This window comes from Anomaloglossus baeobatrachus, chromosome 4 (assembly GCF_048569485.1).
Source record: "Anomaloglossus baeobatrachus isolate aAnoBae1 chromosome 4, aAnoBae1.hap1, whole genome shotgun sequence".
NCBI classification, from domain to species: Eukaryota; Metazoa; Chordata; class Amphibia; order Anura; family Aromobatidae; genus Anomaloglossus; species Anomaloglossus baeobatrachus.
The window spans coordinates 82,763,054-82,769,151 of record NC_134356.1 but is presented as its reverse complement, the minus strand read 5'-3'; positions in this window follow the sequence as shown (position 1 = coordinate 82,769,151).

Here is a 6,098-nt window from a genome sequence, read left to right as displayed (position 1 = left end):
ACTTCTAGAGTTAAGGAATTTAAAATGAAATTAGCAACAGTTTCACCCAAATGATTACCGTATTTTTCATTTTATAAGATGCACCGGATTATAAGACGCACCCCAAATTTGGAGGGAAAAAAAGGTAAAAAAAAATATGGGGTCCGTTTATAATCTGGTGGTGTTTTACCAGGGAGGGGGGCCTGCAGAGGAGCGGGGGTCATATGAGGCAGGGGCGGTACTGGAGTACTGCAAGTAGTATAGAAGGGGGCCCAGATACTCACTGCGGGTGCTGCTCTGTGCGGGGTCGGCGACATGGGTGCTGCTCTGTGCAGGGCCTGTGTCACTCTGCTCTGTGCGGAGCCAGTGATGCCGCTCTGCTCTGTGCGGGGTCGGTGCCGATCTGCTCAGTGCGGGACCAGCGTCACCGCTCTGCTCTGTGTGGGGCCGGTGTCACTCTGCTCTGTGCGGGGCTGGTGATGGAGCAGCCGAGTGCCGAGCAGGACGGAGAAGCCGCGCACAGAGCTGCCAAGCAGGACAGAGCAGCCGAGCAGAACGAAGCAGCCATGCACAGAGCAGCCAAGCAGGATGGAGCAGCCGTGCACAGAGCAGAACGGAGCAGCTCCAAACAGAACAGAGCGGCGCGGCCCGATCCAGAACAGCGTCGCACAGACCAGCAGCGCCGTCAGCACAGTGCGCTGCTCGGTGCATCTCCCTGCCTCCTTTGACCCCTCTGCACAACCCACCGGTAAGCTACATTCAGATTTTAAGACACACCCCTCATTTTCCTCCAAAGTTTTGGGAGGAAAACTGCGTTTTATAATCCGAAAAATATGGTAAATTAACTTTGCAGAGAAAATTAGATTTCTTGAGATATGCGAATTATAGTTTTCTGTTTTTTTTTTCTTCTCTTAGTGCATCAGTCTTGTCTAACTTCACTTAACAAAGCACGCATTTATTAGAACCACAGAAGAATGGGGATGGCTCAGTCCATATCCAAAGGCATAAAGGTTTCACAACACAAAGTCCATGAACCATAGTCCCTGCTGGGAGAAATTTGAATATGGATTAAAACTGTCTGAGAATTGTCATAAAATGTAGCAGCTATAAACCTCAGAAATTGCTACATTGGTACACAGAAAAAAAAAAGGAAGGGGAAAAGAACTGGCCGTCAAAGACCAGCCAATAATGTAGTAACACAAAGTAAAATATGATGTGTCATTGATTTTCTGGATAGCATAGGTCTGATATAACACAAAGTTATTTTATATATATATATATATATATATATATATATATATATATATATATATATACACATTAGGCACCGAGATATAGAACAAAAAATTCTAAAGAGAACCGATTTAGTCAAAAAGTATAACAAATTTTAGTATTACAAATGAATGCAAACTGGCAAAGTAAAATATGATGTGTCATTGATTTCCTGGATAGCATAAGTCTGATATCACATAAAGTTATTTTATATATATATATATATATATATATATATATATATGTATACATATATATATATACATACATATATACATATATATATGTATATATATATATGTATATATATATCCACATATATGAACAACAACAAGGCAGAGTCCAGCAATAACGTGAGCAATCCAGGATGCTGTTAAAAAATGTTTTCCTTCTTTTTATTCATAAATTCATTAAAATATAATGGTCCAAGCAATTCAGAACAGCATTATCGCAGGAAAATAGCGCAGATAGGACTACGCGTTTCAGCGGTAAAATCCGCCTTCTTCACGGTCCAGAATCTGATCTGCTTTCCAAACATAGAACCTTATATACATCTCACTCCCAACAGGGTAATTACAAACATGTGTGAGAGATTTAAAAACATGTGCTAGAAAAGAAAATCAAACATGTAAGCTATCCGCATATTAATCAATATACAGCATGCATAAGAGTTATAAGGAAAGGATTCAACATTTTGGAGAAAAATACAATCAGAAAATCCAATAACCTGACCATAAAATTGTTTTTAAAGTTATACAAAAGCCTAACACAGTAGTAATAGCCAGCAACATATAATGCAACAATGTATCAATAGTGCATAATGATATCCATACGATTGTTAAAGCCCTGTGGCATGCGGGTCCCCAGCTCAAATATCCACCTACTCTCTCTTGCAAGCACTTTTTTTATGAAAATCTCCCCCTCTCAATGGTTTTTTTACATGCTCTATGCCCATAAAAGAAAAACCACGTAAATCCCCATTGTGTTTTTTTGAAAAATGTCGGGATACTACTGATGCACCAACCATTGGCAAATTGCTAGCATCTGAAAGATGTTTGTGGATTCTGGTTTTAAGGGGGTTCAGCCTACATATTGCATGCGGCATATATTGCAATTAATTAAATAAACTACATTCTCCGTATTACAGTTTATAAAAGAACGTACATTAAACTGTTTTTCATTGGAAATAGATGTAAATATTTTAGACTTATTAGCAAAACCGCAGCACTTACAAATATTAGCACCACATTTAAAAAATCCTATTGTTTTTAACCAGTTGCTAGGGGAGATTTTGTCTGGATCTTTGAACATGCTAGGTGATAATAATGTAGCTAAGGTTGGGGCTCTTTTTGCCACAAAGGCAATATCATTATTTTCCACAATGTTTTTCAAAATATCATTCTGAGATAATAACGGAAGATATTTTCTGATAATTTTAACAATAGAATTAAACTGAGGACTATAGTTGGTGCTGAAAACTACCCCAGATTTTTTGGAGTCAAACTGTCTTTTTTTCTTAGTAGAATCCAACAGCTTAACCCTATCAATGCCTGCTATTTTTTTCTTGGCTCTCTCCAAAGACCAATTGGGATACCCTCTTTTTTTTAAATTGTTACAAGTTATTTCAATTTCTTCCTCCAATCTATCACTAGATGTGGTATTCCTTTTTAGTCTAATAAGCTCCCCCACAGGAATATTCTGAATGACATGTTTGGGATGACTAGAGGACGCCATTAAAATACTATTGCATGCAGTAGGTTTTTTATAGGGAGATATCAAAACCTTATTGCTATCCAAATCTGCGGTCAATTTTAGGTCCAAGAAGTTTGTTGATACCTCATGACTACTACTCGTAAATTTTAGATTGAAATCATTCAAATCCAAATAAGAAAGAAAATTTTTCGCAGACGAGAGACTACCCCTCCAGACAAATATGAGATCATCAATAAATCTACCCAGCCAAACAATATTATCCTTGTATGGGTTATCAATGTTAAAGATATAATTTTCCTCCCACACGGACGTAACCAGGTTAGCTAGGGAAGGTGAAAACGTAGCGCCCATGCTCACGCCTTGTGTCTGGAGGAAGTATCTCTCATCAAACGAAAAATAATTGTGACCCAAAAGAAACTAAATTGAAGAGACAATAAACTTCTGGATGGAATCCTCGTAATTACTGTATCTGGACAAATAATATGTATATATATATATATATATATATATATATATATACTAGCTGTACTACCCGGCTTCGCCCGAGTTAATAACTGCTGTTAACAAAATAGTCTATCTCTGTCACTTTCCTTGTCTGTCTTTTTCCCTGTCTGTCTCTTTCCTTCTCTTTCCCTGTCTGTCTTGTTCCTTCTCTTTCCCTGTGTCTGTCTCTTTGTCTGTCCCTTTACCTGTCTTTGTCTGTCTCTTTCCCTCTCTTTCCCTGTCTGACTGTTTCCCTGTGTCTGTCTCTGTCTCTTTGTCTGTGTCTGTCTCTTAACCTGTCTCTCTCTTTCCCTCTCTTTCCCTGTCTGTCTCTTTCCCTGTCAATCTGTCTCTTTGTCTGTGTCTGTCTCTTCGTGTCTGTCTCTCACCCTGTCTATGTCTGTTTCTTACCCTGTCTGTGTCTGCCTTTTTCTGTGGCTGCATTGTGACACGCCAACATTCTATATAAGGGCGTGGCTGCACATGCTTCTGAAGTTCTAGCTGCACTGTGGCTCCAAGCTCCATTCGCTTTAACCCCTTCACGACCGCGGGCAGTAAAATTACGTCCTATTTTAACGTGACTTAACGACCAGGGACGTAATTTTACTGCCTAAAGTTCATTTGATTGCCGTGGCCATAGCAACGGCTTTCAAATGATGCCCCCTGCTGTTTCTTACAGCAGGGGACCTTTGCTTCACCCCAGATAAATTCTAGTTCCAAAATGGGGTAATTTGTGGGGGAGCTCCACTGTTTAGGCACCATAGGGGGGGTCTAAAAACGTGACATGGCGTCCACTGGCGTGACATGGCGTCCACTAATGATTCCAACCAATTTTGCTGTCAAATGGTGCCCTTCTCTTCTGAGCCACGCCATGCACCCAACAATTACTGTCCACCACATGTGAGGGATCTGCGTACTCAGGAGAAATTGCACAATACGTTTTATGGTGCATTTTTTCCTGATACCCTTGTGAAAAAAAAGCTACCTGGTTCAAGTAACAGTTATGTGGTAAAACAATAGAAAATTGTATTCATGGCTCAACATTATCGACTTCTGTGGAGCCCCTTGGGCCTCACCAAACATCTAGATAAACACCTTGAGGGGTCTAGTTTCCAAAATGGGGTCACTTGTGGGGGAGCTCCACTGTTTAGGCACCTCAGGGGGTCTCCAAACGTGACATGGTATCCGCTAATGATTCAAACAAATTTTGCTGTCAAATGGTGCTCCTTCTCTTCTGAGCCCCGCCATGCACCCAAACAATTACTTTCCACCACATATTAGGTATCGTTGTACTCAGGAAAAAATGCACTATAAATTTCATGGTGTATTTTTTCCTGATACCCTTGTGGAAAAAAAAGCTACTTAGTTGAAGCAACAGTTTTGTGATAAAAAAAAAAAATTCTTTTCACAGCTCAACTTTATAAACTTTTGTGAAGCCCCCAGGTGTTCAAAGTGCTCACCAAACATCGAGAAAAATTATTTGAGGGCTCTAGTTTCCAAAATGGGGTCACTTGTGGGGGAGCTCCATTGTTTAGGCACCTCAGGGCGTCTTCAAACCTGACATGGCGTCCGCTAATGAGTGCAGCTAATTTTGCGTTCAAAAATTCAAATGGCGCTCCTTCCCTTTCGAGCTCTGCCGTGTGCCCAAACATTTGATTTCCACCACATATGAGATATCTGCGTACTCAGGAGAAAATGGACAATACATTTTATGTTGCATTTTTTCCCGATACCCTTGTGAAAAAAAAAGCTACCTAGTTGAAGCAACAGTTTTGTGGTAAAAAAATTTTTTTTTCTTTTCACGGCTCAACGTTATAAACTTCTGTGAAGCCCCCAGGTGTTCAAAGTGCTCACCAAACATCTAGAAAAATGATTTGAGGGCTCTAGTTTCCAAAATGGGGTCACTTGTGGGGGAGCTCCATTGTTTAGGCACCTCAGGGCGTCTTCAAACCTGACATGGCGTCCGCTAATGAGTGCAGCTAATTTTGCGTTCAAAAATTCAAATGGCGCTCCTTCCCTTTCGAGCTCTGCCGTGTGCCCAAACATTTGATTTCCACCACATATGAGATATCTGCGTACTCAGGAGAAAATGGACAATACATTTTATGTTGCATTTTTTCCCGATACCCTTGTGAAAAAAAAGCTACCTAGTTGAAGCAACAGTTTTGTGGTAAAAAAATTTTTTTTTCTTTTCACGGCTCAACGTTATAAACTTCTGTGAAGCCCCCAGGTGTTCAAAGTGCTCACCAAACATCTAGAAAAGTTATTTGAGGGCTCTAGTTTCCAAAATGGGGTCACTTGTGGGGGAGCTCCATTGTTTAGGCACCTCAGGGGGTCTTCAAACCCGACATGGCGTCCGCTAATGAGTGCAGCTAATTTTGCGTTCAAAAATTCAAATGGCGCTCCTTGCCTTTCGACCTCTGCCGTGCACCCAAACAATTGATTTTTACCCCATATGGGGTATCAGCGTACTCAGGAGAAAATACACAATAAATTGTAGGGTGCACTTTCTCTTTTCTCCCTTGCAAAAATGAAAATTTTATGGTTAAAGTAACATTTTTGTGTTAAAAAGTAAAATTTTCATTTTTTCCTTCCACATTGCTTTGGTTCCTGTGAAGCACCTAAAGGGTTAATAAACTTCTTGGATGTGG